Below are 18,044 nucleotides of genomic sequence, written 5' to 3' on the forward strand. Positions count from 1 at the left end.
ACGCCCAGGGAGTTCCTGAGTGCCGATAGATGTCCGTCTATCGGCATTTATAACAATCTTATATTAATATCACCATCTTGAGGAAAAGCTTCTAATGTCGATTTAAAACTGCATACATACGAATTAACCTGATGAAACATGTTCTAAAATTGTGAAATGAGTTCAGTTTTAAATTCGAGAAATATTGATAATTCTTGTATTCGACTATTCGTTGTAGTCGAATACAAAATATATTTAAAGAAACTTAGGTTGGCCTTCAGGCAAAAGGGATCCTATCAAATGGTAAACTTGACTTTGTATCTTAAAAGTAAGCATGAAAGGACCTTCTGATAATTGTTGAGCACCAAAGGATCATTTGAAACGCACTACTATAAGAGCGAATATTGTCTAAGAACTGTTTAGATTGCACGTCATGTTCCTCTAAAAGTAGTGATTTCAAAGGTTCCGGTGTATCTTCAAACGAAAGCCGACTCCTTACTCCACTTTAAAGCATTACAAAAATAACATACTACGTTAATATCGCCTATACAGAAGATGATCTGTAATCAATTGTGAGGTTATAAGAAAACCCACTTTTATATTTGTCGGACCCCACCACCGAATTCGTAGATTGATCTTCTATGTTTACCTCTAAGTCATTAAGACTATGCGAAATCTGTCTGCAGTAAGAGGGGCCTCTCGCTATTCGTCCGTTTCCAGAGACCGAATAGTTTCAATTCTTAATCTTTCATTAAACAAACTTAATAATCGTTTTTGTCTCAATTAATTGTAATATTCGCGTCCCTACTCTAGTCATTGCTTATGCTCATGTTCATCTTCAAGAGATCGAATAATATTATGGTGCACCCTATCATTTGTCAAACGGTCTTCATATTGAGTAAAAGTTTCAGATTCTCGAGATAAAATGTGACGGCCGTGATCAGCTGTGAGACGTTATACCCTCTCAGTGAAGGTTTCGGTCTCACGGGATAGTACATGCCGTTCGCGGTCAGCTGTGAGCCGCAATTCTCGTTGTGAAGCGGTTTCAGGTTCTCGGCATAACACGTGTTGTTTTCGGCCTAGAGCCTCTAACGATTCTTGAGAACTCTTATTTCTCATTTTCTTAGCTTTGCTCGAATTTCGAGATAAAGATTTTTTAGGTGGCACTGATGCATGAAAATAAAAATTGAGTTAAAACGGACTGAGAGTGTTATAGACAAATATAATCAGAAAGCTTCGAACTCCTAAGCTATCGGAAGTTACACGTGTTATTGTGAGTCAACCATAAAAGATAGACATTTATGATGTCGGGAGATATTTTTTATATAATAAGGAGAACATTTCTTTCATACATGATTTCTGTGTAGCTTTAACCATTAAGGTTGCACACGCGACGAAAGCTTAAAAATGGAGTTACTGCTCTGCTCAGGAATATGAAAAATAATTGTACCAAGTTTCGTTTAAATCCGTCGAGTAGTTTTTGTTTCTATACCGGTTATACGGACAAAAATTTTACTGTTTGCTTCTTTGGCATCAGTGTCGATCCCTAATCACCCCGTGATAGTTATTTAGGAAATATATTTCATGTACAGATTTAATATACCTAAGTATACATAATATATTTAGATTCCAATTTCCATGTAACGTTAAATTCGACTATACAATAACTAACAGACAACGCAGGTTACTCTCGTTTCCGTAAGTTGAGGCGGCTACATATTCGGTCCTCATAACATCACTTTTAGTGAACGAAACGACAGCGCGGTTTAATTCGATGCCAACACCATCAGAAAAAAGGAAATATTTTTAATTGTGAAAAAATATTATGATTTACACTATTTTAATATAAAATATATGGCTGTGAGTGTGTAAAAATAAATCCAGCTAGTTTCACATCACACTTATGTTTATAATTAGCTATACGACATGAAAATATACATATTAATTACCAAGCAATAATCATACAGGTAAATACTGAACAAAAGTATTAACAGTCAAAGTTTATTTTTACTAACATTTAACAACACCCATGTAAATGATGAAGAAATGATAATTATCAACGAACTAACCTTTTCTATAATACTTAACACAGCACATTTTTTAAATTATCTTGCTCAACTCTGCTCAAAAATTTGAGGGTTTTGTTGGAACTGTAATGTGTCAAAACTATGATATATCTAAACTACGATACAACTTGCATGCGGAAATGCTCATTACAATCAGTGAATTTAAAGAATAACTAACAACAACTATTCAATTTTATTGAGCTGATGAATATCTTTTGCCTGGAAGAGATCACCGCCGCCTAATAAATATACTGTGTTTTCTTATAAAATCGTAACATAATTACTTTTATCTACTAAATTTTAATAAATAAGTTCTTTTTGTTATTTTTATCTAAAAATGATCTTGAGCTTATATTAGGCAAAAGTATACATTAAATTTTTATAATTTCAGGACCGCACCTTAAATGGGGTGCTCGGAAAATATGCCTATGGATTATTAATAGAGAAATGATACCTACACAACAAAGTTATGTTGGTTCCATTTTATTTATAAAATATAATGAAAATGGGCAAATATAAAACATATTATGTAAAATGATTAAAAATAAATAAATGAAGCAACTACGATTCAAAGAAAACATCTTTTTCAGTGTGAAAATGCTCTAAGCAATCCTGGATGATGAGTAGGTATAATATCATGTACTCTCATCCCAGTACGGTCGGTACCTCGATAGCCATAACGATAAATATTATAATCAGATAACAGCAAAGTCAGAATAAAAATCATAACTTGTACAGTTGTGAGTGCAAAATTTATGTTTCATTTGGCAATAACATTTTTTTCGGTACTAAAACGTAGTAGTTTGATAGTTGGCTGCCCCTCCTCTCCTTCCTGAAAAATATCCTCCAAAATTACCCGAGATACTTCCAATGATTGAACCATACGTTGGACATTAACTTCAGTCAAAAATTGACGAAGCGGATGATTACTAATTTCCACTTAATCCTTGCTGCCACTATCTTCATCATCAAATCATCAATTTTCAAGTGGTGTTGTAAAATTGTCAGCAGAAATAGTCTTCCAAAGGCGATATAATTTTATGAACATTGAATCTGTAAATAAAAAATCAAACGTTAATAATTGTAAATCAATAAAAAAAGCTACTTACAAATAAAATTTTATCAACAAACTACTGTTCCCAACGCACCTCAAAATCTTGTAAAAGTCAAAAAGAATTCATCATTTTATTATTTCATTCTAAAAGTGTAATATAAAACCATTATAAAACCAATAAAAAACATGAATTGCTATCATTATAAAAAAAATACCTATAAAAGTAACAACTTACCTTTTGTGGGAACGCATGGTGAAAATTCACAAAACACGAAGATTGAATTTGATATTTTTGGTTTTATGACATTTATTTTAATTTTATTTATTTATTTATTTATTTATTCAAATGCTTTATAAATATAAATTTATAAATAATAAATTTATAAAGAATAGAAACATTCGATCACGAAATTATGTGGGTTCGAGTCCCGCCTCGTGATCGAATTTTTTCTATTCTTTATAAATTTATAAAACACGAAGATTAAAAATGTAACCAATGAACACAATCAATATTAGATTAATTGTAATGGTGTCTAGTTTGACTTAAAATAATAAACATCTACCCTCACTTTTAAAAATGTAGTATATTCACACGAAATATAAGCGCACCTTATAGGGAAGGGAAGATATGGGTTAAAGAGTTAAATAAATAACATGATTATATTTAAATTATTAATTTTCAACAGTTGTTCAGTAGTGATAACATGTAAATTGATTTGATTTTTACAAAATCTCATAGATGGCGCTGTTTCAAATTTGTCTTTATAACTAAATTCATTAAACTGTTTCTCTGCCCAAATTACGTAAATGACATAGTTTTTATTTTGTAAAGCTAGATAATAGCATGGCTTACTCGAAACCAACATTTAAACATGAGTCTTTAGATTGCACGCTGTCGTAGTACACGGAATATGTAAGAAAAATAAAGGTTCACAGCTCCTCCCGCGAAGGCGATATCATGATAATATGTTTAAACTATCCTCACCCGACCTCTTAGGAATATTCATGCAAAATTTGAAGTAAATCTATGCAGTACTTTCTGAGATTAGCCCGGAAATACATACAGACAAACAGACAAACAGACAAACCGACAAACAGACAAAAATTCTAAAAACTATATTTTTGGCTTCTATATCGATTATAGATCATGGATCAAGTATTCTTTTAAAAAAATATTCAATGTACAGTTTTGACTTTCCTACGATTTTATTATATGTATAGATTAAATCATTTTCTAGCAAGCACTCTGAATCTCTACTTTTATTCAAAGGTTTCACTTGTTAACAATTAATTATTGGAAAACAAAGCCTAGGCTTTGTAAAATAAACTTATAAATTATTTAAAATCATCCATTATTCCAGACACGCTGAAATTTTCAAGAAAATTTACATTGTACATAATTGTATCACCATTGTATACCATGTTTAAAGCAAAATAAAGATTTTATTTATTTATTTATTTTATTGAGTTTAAATTTTTAGTCCATTCAATGAAAAGGTATATAACGATATTTCAGAATCTAAAAAATACATTTCTGTTCCGCTACAGAACCTACAAAGTAAATACATAGATAACGTAGTAATTATTTAGTAGTATATTATGACGTAGATAAAATACTAAAATTTAAGGTTTATTGCGCAATAAAGTGTTAAAAAATTTTGTGTGGTTTTATGAAACCACGGTAAAAGTGAAACTGTTCGAACGGTTCCGAACACTGCTTTATACCTACTCGCCACTCGGCAGCCGACCGTCACGCGACATGCGCTACACAGACCAAAAAGTTTGAGACGATGTAATAAAAGTTTCTCTTTAATAAGTAAATAAAAATACCTAACATATTATGCCAAAAAAAAACTTCATATTATGTAGCAGTCGGTTAAAGCATACATAATATAAATATAATTTCAATTCCATATTGTATAACCCACTTTTCTTCAATACTTTCTTGTCTTGAAGTATATAATAAAATATATTTAAAACCGCGGTGTCTATCTAAATCTTTAAATTCCCTTCCTTCTAAAGAAACGTAATACCGCGGGGATATATCTGAAATAGGGGAAACGGTTCGTTGCTTTCATTTAAATTATATTGAATGAATATTTGAAATCTTTGTAAGTTAGAGGAATGTGTGCAAAGTTAGTAGGAAATTAATAAGAACTACCTTTGCCTATAATAATTTATCTACAAGAATACAATATGTACATTGTATTAGGAGTTCCAAAGCTGTAACAAAAATATTTTGGTGAATTGTTTTATTTATTTTTATTTATTTATAACATTTATTTCAGGTAACAGACAATAAATTGTACAGACCCATAGAATAAATACCTTACAGACTAACATACATATAATAATTTAAAACTAAACTAAATTAATACACGCTATGTCTTCGGCGTGTGACGCGATTCCGGGGGGCGATTTCCGGGTATCCGTCCGCGGAAGCGGCGAAACACAACTCCCTGCGGCCAAAACCCTTCGTCCATGTAGACGCTCAGCTTGGCGGTCGGTACTCTCACCACGAAGGACTTGAAGCTCACTTTATGGCGAGACTCCAGCCGTTCCACTCGCAGACTCAAACCTGTCTTCGCATGCAAGTACTCGACAACATCTTCAGTCTTGGTACAGTAGTGCACACGAGACACGTAGAGCGGCGTTGTCGGCACCTCTGCGCGCATCCGCAAGTTTGGATCCCTCGTTGCGGTGCCACACTTGTTCTGACGAGTCAGCTTCCTCTTCTTCTGGACTTTTGTGAAGCCATCCTCGTCGACGCCCTACGTTTTTGAAGGTAAACTTTTCCGCACGGGTGCGTTTACTCCTTTTGTTGGTTTGGGGGTCGCAGTCATTTTTGCGGCTGCGGCGGCGTAGTCACGTTGAGGAGCAGCTGGCAACGTGACATGCGATGTCTTCTCCGGGGGAGAGGTAACGGGAGCGGGGCGCGAGGCATCACTCGGGTCATCGGCGGTCGGCGACACGTCAACATCAGCAGTTAAAATGCCGACGCATGCATTTTGCGCTCCGCGACGTGCATTCACATATGACGGCACGGGTGACCTACATATTGCATGCGCATCGCGATATGTCGCTAACTCGACTCGTAAATCGGAGATGGTCTTCTCTGAGGCCTCCAACTTGGTGTGTACCTCGGCCAGACTCGCCTTAAGGAATGTGATGTCCTTAAGGAGCCTCGTAACATCGACGTGGTCGAATCCCACCGGTGGAAGTTTATGCAACTCCTTTGCGACGAAATCGGGCACGTCATCGGGATCAGTCACCTTCAATAGGCTGATGATGTCCTGTATGCATTTTTCACCCCCGTTCCTGCGGCGGGACGGCATCGTGGCAATCTTGTCTAGCGTTTGGAAGAGTAGCACCTTGCCACTGCTGATTTCCTTCTCGTTAAAGTTAGTTTTGCAGATTTGCATGATGCTAACCTCGTCCATTGTATCGATGGCATTTTGGATGAACGCCAACAGCTCATTTACAATGAGTGTTTTACAACTCATTATAAAAGTTCATGCAGCGGCAAAGCCGCGCGTGGCGCGAATTGTTATTCCTTACTGCAGTGCTAGCACTAATCACGTCCAATTCCGAACGCGTCTAGCGCACGACTCCAAAAAAAATGTAAACCAGTGATATGAAATTATCTGTAGACCTTATCTAAGTATAAAGTTTGCAGCAAAATCAAAATAACCATAATAATAATAGTTTAAAAAAACTAAAAAACACGCTTTTTATAGAAAACCGAACTAAAAAATAGAAAATTTTATCAAATTAGTGTATTGTCATCGGTCCTCAATAAATCTACAAAGTTTGAACGAAATCTGGCCGTTTAAAGTGGGTCAAAATCGCGCCCAAAGAAGTCGGTTACAAACATACAGGTGAAGCTAATATAAAGCGTGTAATAAAAATATATTTAAATTCTGTAAAAAAATACACTTCAATTAATCGCAAGAAATAAAAAAGCTTCATTTTTATTACAGCCAGCTTCGCTCGTAACAAAAAGCGATTTACGACACAAAATAAAATATCACCTTCAATTCTCCAATAACGAGATACGGTTATAGGGTAGAAATCTCTTAAAGCGGCTATGTCTAAATCGCTCGTAATTTTCCGTGTAAAATTCCATAATACACCCCCCGGCAATCGACTCCACCTGTCACCGGTGACATTTAGTAAATCACCGTACCGATATTTTGTTATGCCCATCATTATATTTTATCATCCGCAATATTAAAAATATCGAATGGAACATCTCGCGTGCGAACGTGTTATATATTTTTTTCTGATGTGGGATTTGGAATATCGGATTCGCTAATAAATAATGTCGCTTAAGTTGAAAATCAATCATGCCTATGCCTGTCTGATATGCCGTGGCCAGAGATGAAATAACATCATGCTTTGAGTTTTTAAAATGTTTTAGTAGGGGAGCCCAAGAGGGGATTTTGGGATTTACTCGAGCGCGTCAGATTACTATAAGGGACGGTACCTTAGCTATTCATTAGTACCTCTAGTCAATATTAGCAGTTATGGTTGGTGGGTGCGCTCAGGGGCCCCGCTGGAAAATTTGAATAATCCATAATTTCCTAAGGTTGAGCTCGAATCGTCAGATTAGCGAAATGGGGACTTCTTATATTATAACTAGCGGTCCGCCCCGGCTTCGCCCGTGGTACATATGAAAAATAGATTTTGGCCGATTCTCAGACTTACCCGATATGCACAGAAAATTTCATGAGAATCGGTCCACCCGTTTCAGAGGAGTATGCAGACTAACATTGTGACACGAGAATTTTATATATAAGACTAGCGGTCCGCCCCGGCTTCGCCCGTGGTACATATGAAAAATAGATGTTGGCCGATTCTCAGACTTACCCGATATGCACAGAAAATTTCATGAGAATCGGTCCACCCGTTTCGGAGGAGTATGCAGACTAACATTGTGACACGAGAATTTTATATATAAGATTAACCCCCCCATATATTAATCTGACGCGCTCGAATAATATTACTTAAATTTTTTACCCTTTCTTCATAGCGATTAAATCGCCACTTAAATCGTCAGATTAACGTATACTTTTTTTCAGTGACGTCCTGGAGCATGCAAAATATCAATATCTAACGCGCTTGAGTATTTCCAAGCCAATTTTTTTCTTTTTTAAATTAAAAAAAATCAAAAAACCCTTCCCCACCGCTAAAAGTGAAAACATTATAGGACCTTTTTTTCTCGCTATGGTCTAATCTACCAATTCTAATAGGTTCCCGTGACGCTCGAGTAAATCCACATTTAGCATCCTGGGCTCCCCTACTATTTATTTCATTCGTTCACCTCAAGTTCACCTCATTAAGTAATTTCTCCCAAAATGTGATAAATACAAGACGATAAAATATGCAAAAGTTATAGGCGCCACTAATAATATAAAAAATAGACGCTGGAATTTCCAATTTAATGGATGTTTTTCAAAAAGCTTCGCAAAAGATACAATTCGAATATTTGAATCGTTATGTTATTTCATCTTATTTTATCCAAGGCAAGCCAGCTCTTTTCAATAATATCGGCTGTTGGAAACTTTCTAATAAACTTATTAGAAAAAGTTTTCAATAGCCGAGATGCCCACTCGAATCAACCCTACAAAAGCCAACTTTGTTTTTATTTTAATATCTATCTCATTAAGAATTCAAACAAAATGCATCTTAGAAGAGTTCCACGCCCGGCCTCATAGTGCGCTCTAGTCAGCAAAAAATTAATAACTCCACCCGTAATTTTTCTGAACTAGTTTAAAATCATACAATTTGCATGCAAAATAGTGCTCCAATTTCTTGCAGGTGTACGCTCGGACGATCTTAGCGAAATTGTTTCATAGCAAATTATTATTTTATTAACGTCTAAGCGGGTGAAGTACCGTCAGAAGATTCAAGTGGTAATATTATAAAATATGCATAAAGCGAGTAACAATTTTGTACTCGAGTGTACTCTGTTTCGAGTGACGCTCGATATGAAAATTTAAAGGATTTGTTTAAGAGCGGTTTAAGATGGTGGGCTTCTGTTTTGGTGGTATTATCGTGTCTTATTAAACGTTGAGAGCAATCTGATGATACTAGAGGAAGAAATAAGCAGTACACTCACGAGCAATGAATACTTGAGTCCTCCTTATACCTATTGTATATATTGGAAGAATACTCGAAAGCTCCTTATACATAAAGCCTTTTTGAAGTTCGTAATTCTGTTTTTAATATTGAAACTTATTTCGCAATAGCATCATAATAAAACAAACAAACACTATATACTATACTACTGGATACTACTAAGAAGTTGCAATAATCATCACTAAACAACACTTGACAACGTAAAACCAACACATTTTCAGTCAATATTTAGTCAACCATATTATATTTGCATAGTTTCCACTACCAGCCTAATGACAAAAGAATTAATTTTTCGTTCAGAGCCCTTGTTTGCCCAACAAACGACTTAAGAATGCCAAGCTGTTTCATTAAGACAATGGCTTTAAATTGCAGCGGTTAGACATGTGGACAGGAAGGCGGTGGTGGAAGTTACGAGTCACGGACGACATTATTGTATTTATAGTCACTATTTATTTGAGTTGTACAATCTTTAATCTGAATATGTTAGCGACTCATTAAGGAAAAACTTATCAACATAAGTACCAAAAAACAAAACATTACGTGACCACTATAAAACAGTATAATAATTATACTAGTACTTAGTATTGAAATTATGTTTTATAGTGGTCACGTAATGTTTTGTTTTTTGGTACTTATGTTGATAAGTTTTTATTGTATGAGTGGAGTTCAATAATAGAGATTTGTGATAGAATTTATTTTAGCCCACTTCGTCGTTTAAAATATGATATACTATAAGACATTGTATCAATTGAAAGGATATTCATCATTTAATCGATAAAATTTCTTCTAGTTGTTGCAAATATAAAAGGAATGACTTGAATTTGACTGGCCGGTTGGCTTGGTTGGTAGTGACCCTGCCTTCCAAGCCACTGGTCGTGGGTTCGATTCCCACCCGGGGAAAATATTTGTGTGATGAACATAGATGTTTGCACTGTGTCTGGGTGTTAATTATCTATATATAAGTATTTATTTAAAATTATATATGTATGTTTATCAGCCATCTGGTTTCCATAACACAAGCGAAAGCTTAGTATGGGATCAGATCGTGCCGTGTGTGAATATAGTCCCGAAATATTTATTTATTTATTTATTTATAATGGTCATAAATTAACTTCTTCGTTCTAAGCACTCGTATACGATCTCCGGCTGCAAAAAGTCACTCAACACACTCACAACAAAATGACGTTTAAAGGGAGTTTCATCACAATCCTAAACAGTACTTTTACATTTAGTACAAATACTACTAGCTCTAGGAATATATTTAGTAGTACAACACCAATATTCAAACACTTATTATATTACAATTACCTACATAATACGGTTACATATCTGAAACGTGTATTACAATGAAATTGTGTCAATTATAATCAACTTAATGAGATAGGATGCCATTTCAACGATATCAGTATCGCTTTAATATTCCGTTTTAATATCTCTATTGGTTTATCAATCCCATCATATTGATATGTTACAACAGCTTCCATATATCTTTTATATTATAGAAAAGTAAGTGCATGGATGACAAACTTAAAAATGTAGACACCCTTATTCTAATCATGCTCTTGGTGTTTATTTGCTATTCAACATACTAAGATAATACTATATTCTATACTTGTAAGTATCCAAGTCCTAAGAAAGAGGAAAAAAAGGTGAACTGGACGAAGAAATACATCATGGTTCTTCTTCTTCTTTTTTTCTTCTTTATTTGTACAAGGAGCTGATGCTAATTCTCTAGTAATGGAGTGTTATAAGCTCTTCATTTTCCATCAAGTTTCACATGAATCAATAACCATTGGAATGCCAATTTGATAAAAATATATAAAGTTAAGATTATTCTGCTATTCGTCTTCAACAAAACCCTGTATTTGATTGATTTGATTTGATTTCTGATAACAGTCACAGCTAACAACTAAGCAACTACAATTCCGGTTTCCAAGATGGACACTACAATAATTTTATTGAACATCGTTAATACGTATTGTATATAGAAAACATTGTATCATACACTGATATAACAAGCTTATGACCTATTCCCCCGCTCACAATGGACAAACGGACAAAACAGGTTACATTGTTAATTCCTGGCTACGGAAATAACACGCATTAGTCAAGTACATTCCATTTATGCAGGTTGATATATGCAAAATGATATACCTATATAAAAGGAACAATGCATTTACGTTGTGAAATACAATTTAACTTAAACTTTTATTCTGTTTACAATTATTATAAAAGGTTATAAAATATACAATTATTATAAAAGGTTATAAAATATTAAAGGCATAAGAGATAGAATTAATGTAATCTTCTTTAGAGATAATCCAACGTAAAATGTTTGTAAATAACACCCATTCTAATAAGAAGAAAAATTCGATAAGCAGGCGAGATTGTATCCCGCGTTTTCTATTAAATTGAAAGTATGTAACGCTCTATTCTAAAGAATCACTAATAAGCCATAATTTGTTCTAAAAATTGCTTTATAAACATGTTTACCTTTATCCCAAGAGAATTTTATTAACAATACCATTTTTAGAGTTCATTATAACCGCAAGCTGCAGTTATATTTCCTTGTTATTCATTTCAAACAGCCAAATACCCAAAAACAAATCTCAATGGAAAAACTCATACAAATTTAACAGTATATAACCAAGCGGTAACCGCGTCTCGGGGATCATTTTTAAAACTAAATGCTTAAACTTTTCCGTTTTCATTAAATCATTGTTATCCTGAAACTGTTTTTTACTTTACTGCGAGGAGCTTTATTTTCCGCGTTAATTTTGACTAATGGGTTTTGCAACTTATTTTTACTGCTCAATATGATATACGTAAGTATGTTGTTCTGTATTAACATTTAATAGTGTCGATGTTAGGTAGTCGTAGGTACCAAAATTGACGTTATTTATTATGGAACAAACCTTGGCTACTATTTAAATTTGAAATTATACATGAATTCAATTCTGTGTCAATAAAACAAAGTCATTCAGTCATTCATTACATATCTATTTATTGTGTGTGTCAGTTATTTTATATCTTTTATTATTTTTCTAAAAATGGTCAACCCTAAGCGCTAACAACCAAATAGTACATAGCTAACTTTGTTCTAACTTTAGCAGTTATATTCTAATTTCTACAACGATGTCATTATAGTCATCATACGAGTAATTCAAACATAATGGTTTTCACTGTTCGTAGAAGTTGGTAGTTTCCAATATAAAATACTAGCTGTTACGGTGTTTACCACGGTTTTGTACGTGTCGTCAAAGGAAATTTCCTTAAGATTATTCCATCGTGTTTCTATACACATTTATAATATTAGGAAAAAACAAACATTCACATTTATAATATTAGAAAAGATACCAGAAGATACCTAATGAAACGAGTAGTTCGTATTTTGAGCTAACACACCAATCTTTTTCAACTTTGTATCTCTTACAACGTAAGTAGTAGTTCTAGGTAGTCGATATTTAGTGTCAATCGAACTTTATTTTGCATACTTACATAAACAGATACAATCTAATTCAAACGTAAATTCAAATTAAAAATGGAATGTGAAACGATAATCTTTATTGATTAATAATCTACTTAATACGGAAATTATAATTCGTTCAGTTCATCAAGTCCTAAGAAACTTTTAGAATTTGTATCTATATCCTTAAACGATACAAAAAATACTTATTCCAATCCGATATCAGATAAATTTAATAAAGGAACCTGTAGTGGCAATCGAATTGAACATTTCAAATTGAACAATCGAGTTATTAGAAATATTGTAGAGTGCTACAAAGAAATCTATGTGATGATTGAACTTTATTATCTCTTATTATTTTCTTGAATTCTTTAAGCTTGAATTCCATAAAGTAATAAAATATTATTATGTTGTTTTCTTAGTCTATCCGTTTAACTTGATTTTTAGTACAGTCGAAGTCTTCTTTTAATTATTTCCAACTAGTGTTTCTAAAATCTGATATTTTCAAAGAATTTAATACATACAAGCACTTAAAACCCATATATACTCATAGTTATCTATCATAGAACAAAATGTGCTTAGTTGAGAATTACTTTGTCGTTGTAAATTTTACAACATAACTCGTGAAATACTACTCGAAATTTCTTAAATAACAACAAACAAAAAGCTTATCAGACTGAATAAAACGTAATCTAAAATTTAACGAGGCCGTTCCAAATGATCGTCTCACAAAAATATTGTATCATAAACTGTTTATCCGCTATACGGAACAATAGAAATCGGTAGCTTAGCTATTGTCTTGAGGATTTAATGTTTAATATGAAAAATAAACGTTGTGGAAAATGCTAGCTGTAATTGAAAGGTTATGGAATGGTTTCGAGTATGTTATAAAATAAGAAAAAGCAAGAAAAGCCAGTAACCCTGGACATTAGAGCAAATAGGATAATTTTAGCGACGCTCACCTCGTTGCAATAATCGTAAAGAATTGTAAAATCGTCCAGGGTTGGTACTGTTTAAAGATATTTAGTGTTTGAATAACATAATTCTATTTTGAAAAAAAACACTAACAGGAAGGCTTAGAAATTCAAAAGAGCGTGTGTGGGTCGAGCACACGTGTCAGAAGTGAAAATTCTTTGGCAAAATTCAAAGATACCAAAATCGTCGCCTTACTCCATGACCCGAACTTGAAATATTACTCTCAATGAGCCTAAAGAAGTTTTCCTTCAAAAAGAATCATCCAAATCGGTTCACCCAGTCGAGGCAACAATCTCAAAAAAGCAGTCAACTATCTAAAAACAATTCATCATCCTGATGATGAAGTTTTATCAACTAAAGTTTTTATATGTATTTAGTTGATATTCATGGTATTGCTCTGACAATAGAGTGGTATACCTGAATCGTTTTTATAATTGATTACTATCAAACCTATTTAACTTGTTGCACGCCTCATAAGCGAAGCGTTGAGGTGGGTACTACTGTCACTTCGCGCAAAACATCTGATTTTTTACCCGACTACGGCAAAGCAAAAGGAGGGTTATGATTTTGACAGGCTATGTATGTATGTATGTATGTATGTATGTATGTATGTATGTATGTTCATCTGTTCCCTCGTAACTTCTAAACTACTTATCAGAATTCGACAAATGACATATCATTAGAAGCGTCTTAATTGTCCGCTGGTTATAGGCTATATGGGGTTTCACAAAATCTAATGTGGCGCCCTCTAGCGGACAAAACATACAGAGTAAAAAAATAAAGTTAAGATAAATATGCCGTGTTTGGTATCATTTAAAAGCTTTTTACTTGCACATTTTGAATATATATATATATATATATATATTACTAGCATTTGCTTGTGACTTTACCTGTATTCATGGGCTGATAGCATATAATTCACATCTTTTCGTTCATAGCTTCTTTATTAGTTCATCAATTTAACTTTTGTTTTATACTTTTTCAGCGTCGTTTTTTGTCGTAGTTGGGTTTTAGTTGTTTTACTTTTTATCTTGTCAAACTTAAAATGTCTTTATGTATCATACATTGCACTTGTAAGATAATACATACACACACATATTAAGAAAAAACACTATTTTTAACATTCATGATGTTTTTGATGTCATTTTTGTTATTTAAACTAGTTAAAAAACAGTTTAAAAAAGTTCTGTCTTGGACGTCCGTGTGTCTGTATGTGCGGAGGATTTTCTTGTTAACACGATAGCGACCGAAATACTTTACTAATCGAGTCTTTTTTTTTCTCTTACGCTTGAGTATGCTCAGGAATAGAACCCTTTCATTTTTCAGGGTCTGATTCGATGTGGTTTAATTGTTATTAAATAAACAAAAATAATAATTAATAAATAATTATTAAAAAAAATTATGAGGCGTGCACTTTTGGATTTTCTTGAGTGGTTTCCTTTACAGGAGACGCTAAACGTTTTCCCTTACAAAAAATTCTCAATCGTTATAATAGCTAACAGGAAAAGCTAACATGTCGATTTGATGAAAACTAAAAATATTTAACTGTCTCTATTGTTAAATGTCTCCGTATGTTTTTGTTATAGGTATTTATCGTTATAATTATGTATAACTGTTACTCCTCCTTTTGAAATCGGTTAGTAAGAAGCATTTGTATTTATTTAAATAACAAACTCAATGATAACTTGAAATTATTTCCAAATGCAATATCGTCAGCCCTCGCGTCTCAAGTTTGTTTAACATTCAAACCGAAAGTCTTTTATTGTTTCCATCGCGAGTAATAAGGAAAATAATTGAATGAATTAATCCTAAAAGTTTAATGGAAACTGAGAAATTCAGCTCTCGAGGAAACTAAAACCAACACCTCACTAAGTTAATTTCACTCTAACGATTATTCTTTTTCTTTTTTATGTCCGGAACTTTCTATCTTATTATTGGAACATAATTTATTTATTTATTGGTTAGAGGTTGTGACCTTTTGACCGGATTTCGGATTACCTGTGTTGAAAATGTATTGTCAATAATAAGATTAAATCTTGATTCCTTTCATATATTGTTAAGTGGAACCTGTGGGTGTGGGTGTAATTTAAGATTGATTTGATTATATATGGGAAGGATAAACACAAATTTAAAGACTCCGGATTATTATTTATTACAGATTCGAATATGTTCATACAATTTCTTGAACACATACAATTATAAACACAACACTTTATACAATAATATTTTCGATACACAAGCACTTAATATTTCAACTTATTAACATAAAAAAAACTCATCATTGTTTTTGTGTAATTATTTCCTTAAGAATTATAAAAAATCAGACCGCTTTGGTAATACCGATTAGGAATGTGATAAGTTTTCCCTTTATTTCATACAAATGACAAAAAAAGACAGAAAAGGACCTATCTAAAACATAGTGTAAATGAAGCTATTATTTCACCGATTGCCTGGGGAGCTGTGATAACCTTTCGGATTTTGGTATTATGATGAATTTGAACCTTACAGATTTATGGAATCGACTCTTGTTTGGATGTAATTCCATAGAGCTTTCGCTCCACTAAACTCATGTTATTCCTTGATAGTCCTTTTACATTCGATTTTCCGTCCTACTATTATGTTATTTAAAAATGAAATTAATAATTATTATGATTCTTCTTTAACTAAATCCTAGTTGTTTAAGAATACGAAAGCGCAAATTAAATTAATTAGGTTTAATGTGCGCATTGAGAGAATTTATTCTAAAACTGTATAACATTAACATTATTAAAATACTGAAGACAAAAGTAGGTACTAGAGCTTATTAGAATAATTGTAATGTTAACAAAGACAAAAAATAAACATAAATTCAGACATTACGCGTATTTTATTAACGAAATATCCATTAAATAATATTGTAAATGTAGACGTTTTGAACAAAAAGAGTATCGTATTCCCTCGGATAATATAATTTTTTATTACTCACAGTGACACCGTATTTTATTGAATTGACTAAGGAGTTTGTAGAATTATACAGCACAAAATTTCTTGAGTTAACTGTTATATCCTTTTTCAGTTCGGTTTCATGTTCATTTCCTAGCATTTTATCTTATAAAGTCTGAAATAATTCACTTCTTTTCCTAAGCAAGAAGCTCTAAGCTATGCATTCTATAAAAAGATGCTGTAAATGTACGCTTTGAAACATCAAGTTTTTACCGCAAAGAAAAATAATAATTCCAACTCCAAATCCAAAATCTCATATCGCAAGCGAACGCAATATCAAAGTCGTTTAAGTCCAAAAATATTAATAGTTTTCGTGCAAATGCGTTGCAGTAACATGGATTTCGATTTGCGGCATTGCAAAATAAACCCTTTAGCGTTGCGTTGGGAGTGATTGAAAAAATAAATTGCGGTTTAGTTTACGGAGCCCGATCCTATCAATCCGTTTTCCAATACCAAGATTGATCCTACTTTAAGTGCTTTGACTATTTCTAACGGAGATTCAGCGGTGTCCAGGATTTGATCACGCAAACACTTTAATACTACTTACTTATGGTTGTGCCGGAATTGCTTTGTATTTTTAAGCTATTGCATAGCTTCTATTGCGGGCCTTGAGCGCGGGGACCGAATCCAGAAATTTAGTAACGAAAAACCTCACGCTCCCCACTCCGACGGGCGCGGAAGTGTGGCTTGAAGGCATAGCATGCAATAGCTTTACCGCGGCAGTCCCCGAGTGCCACACGTCTTTTTTTTAATTTATTTTCGTTTAACTCATGTAAATCTTAATGACATCTTTTGCGTTGTAAAAACAAGAGAACGACTTATTTTAATCATAATTATTTCCTAAGGGCCGATTTTTCAATCCCGAGATAAACAGTCTAATAACTACCCCTCGAATAGATTTATTCAATTATTTATCTAACTCATAACGGATCGCCTATTTTTCAATCGTGATTTATTTGATGAATAACTATCTGACCAAATATTTCCATATTGGCAGCTCTGCTCTCGGAGTGGCGAAACAAACATATTAAATTAGTCAGGTTAGAGCGGGATAGTGTCAACTCTTGCAATTTGTCAACAATCGTCATTATGACTCACGTCAGGAGTGCACTTGTCTTCTATGATTGTTGATTGTTGTTTTGATTCGAGTAAAGAGTTTGGTTAAATTTGTGTTTCAATTTATATATTTTACGATGGAAACGACATACTTAAAGGCAGCGTTCGGCAAATTTTCAATGGCATGGTCATCAGTACTATCAAAAACATCAATTTCAATATGATTTTAGTTGATAATAATTATATAGAAAGAGGTTTAATTGTTAATAATTCTACGCTCTATGTTATGACATACGAAAATATCCCAAATTTGACGCGTCAGTTG

General features: G+C 33.3%; 1 pseudogene; it reads right to left on the reverse strand.

Annotated features, from left to right (window-relative positions):
* Positions 1 to 5,480: 5,480 nt before the first annotated feature.
* On the reverse strand, positions 5,481 to 6,705 carry LOC149486937 (uncharacterized; annotated as a pseudogene).
* Positions 6,706 to 18,044: the final 11,339 nt, after the last annotated feature.

The sequence above is a fragment of the Colias philodice genome, chromosome 7 (assembly GCF_061535455.1).
Source record: "Colias philodice isolate Cphi_HAF_F1 chromosome 7, ilColPhil1 Martin Lab GWU primary, whole genome shotgun sequence".
NCBI lineage: Eukaryota > Metazoa > Arthropoda > Insecta > Lepidoptera > Pieridae > Colias > Colias philodice.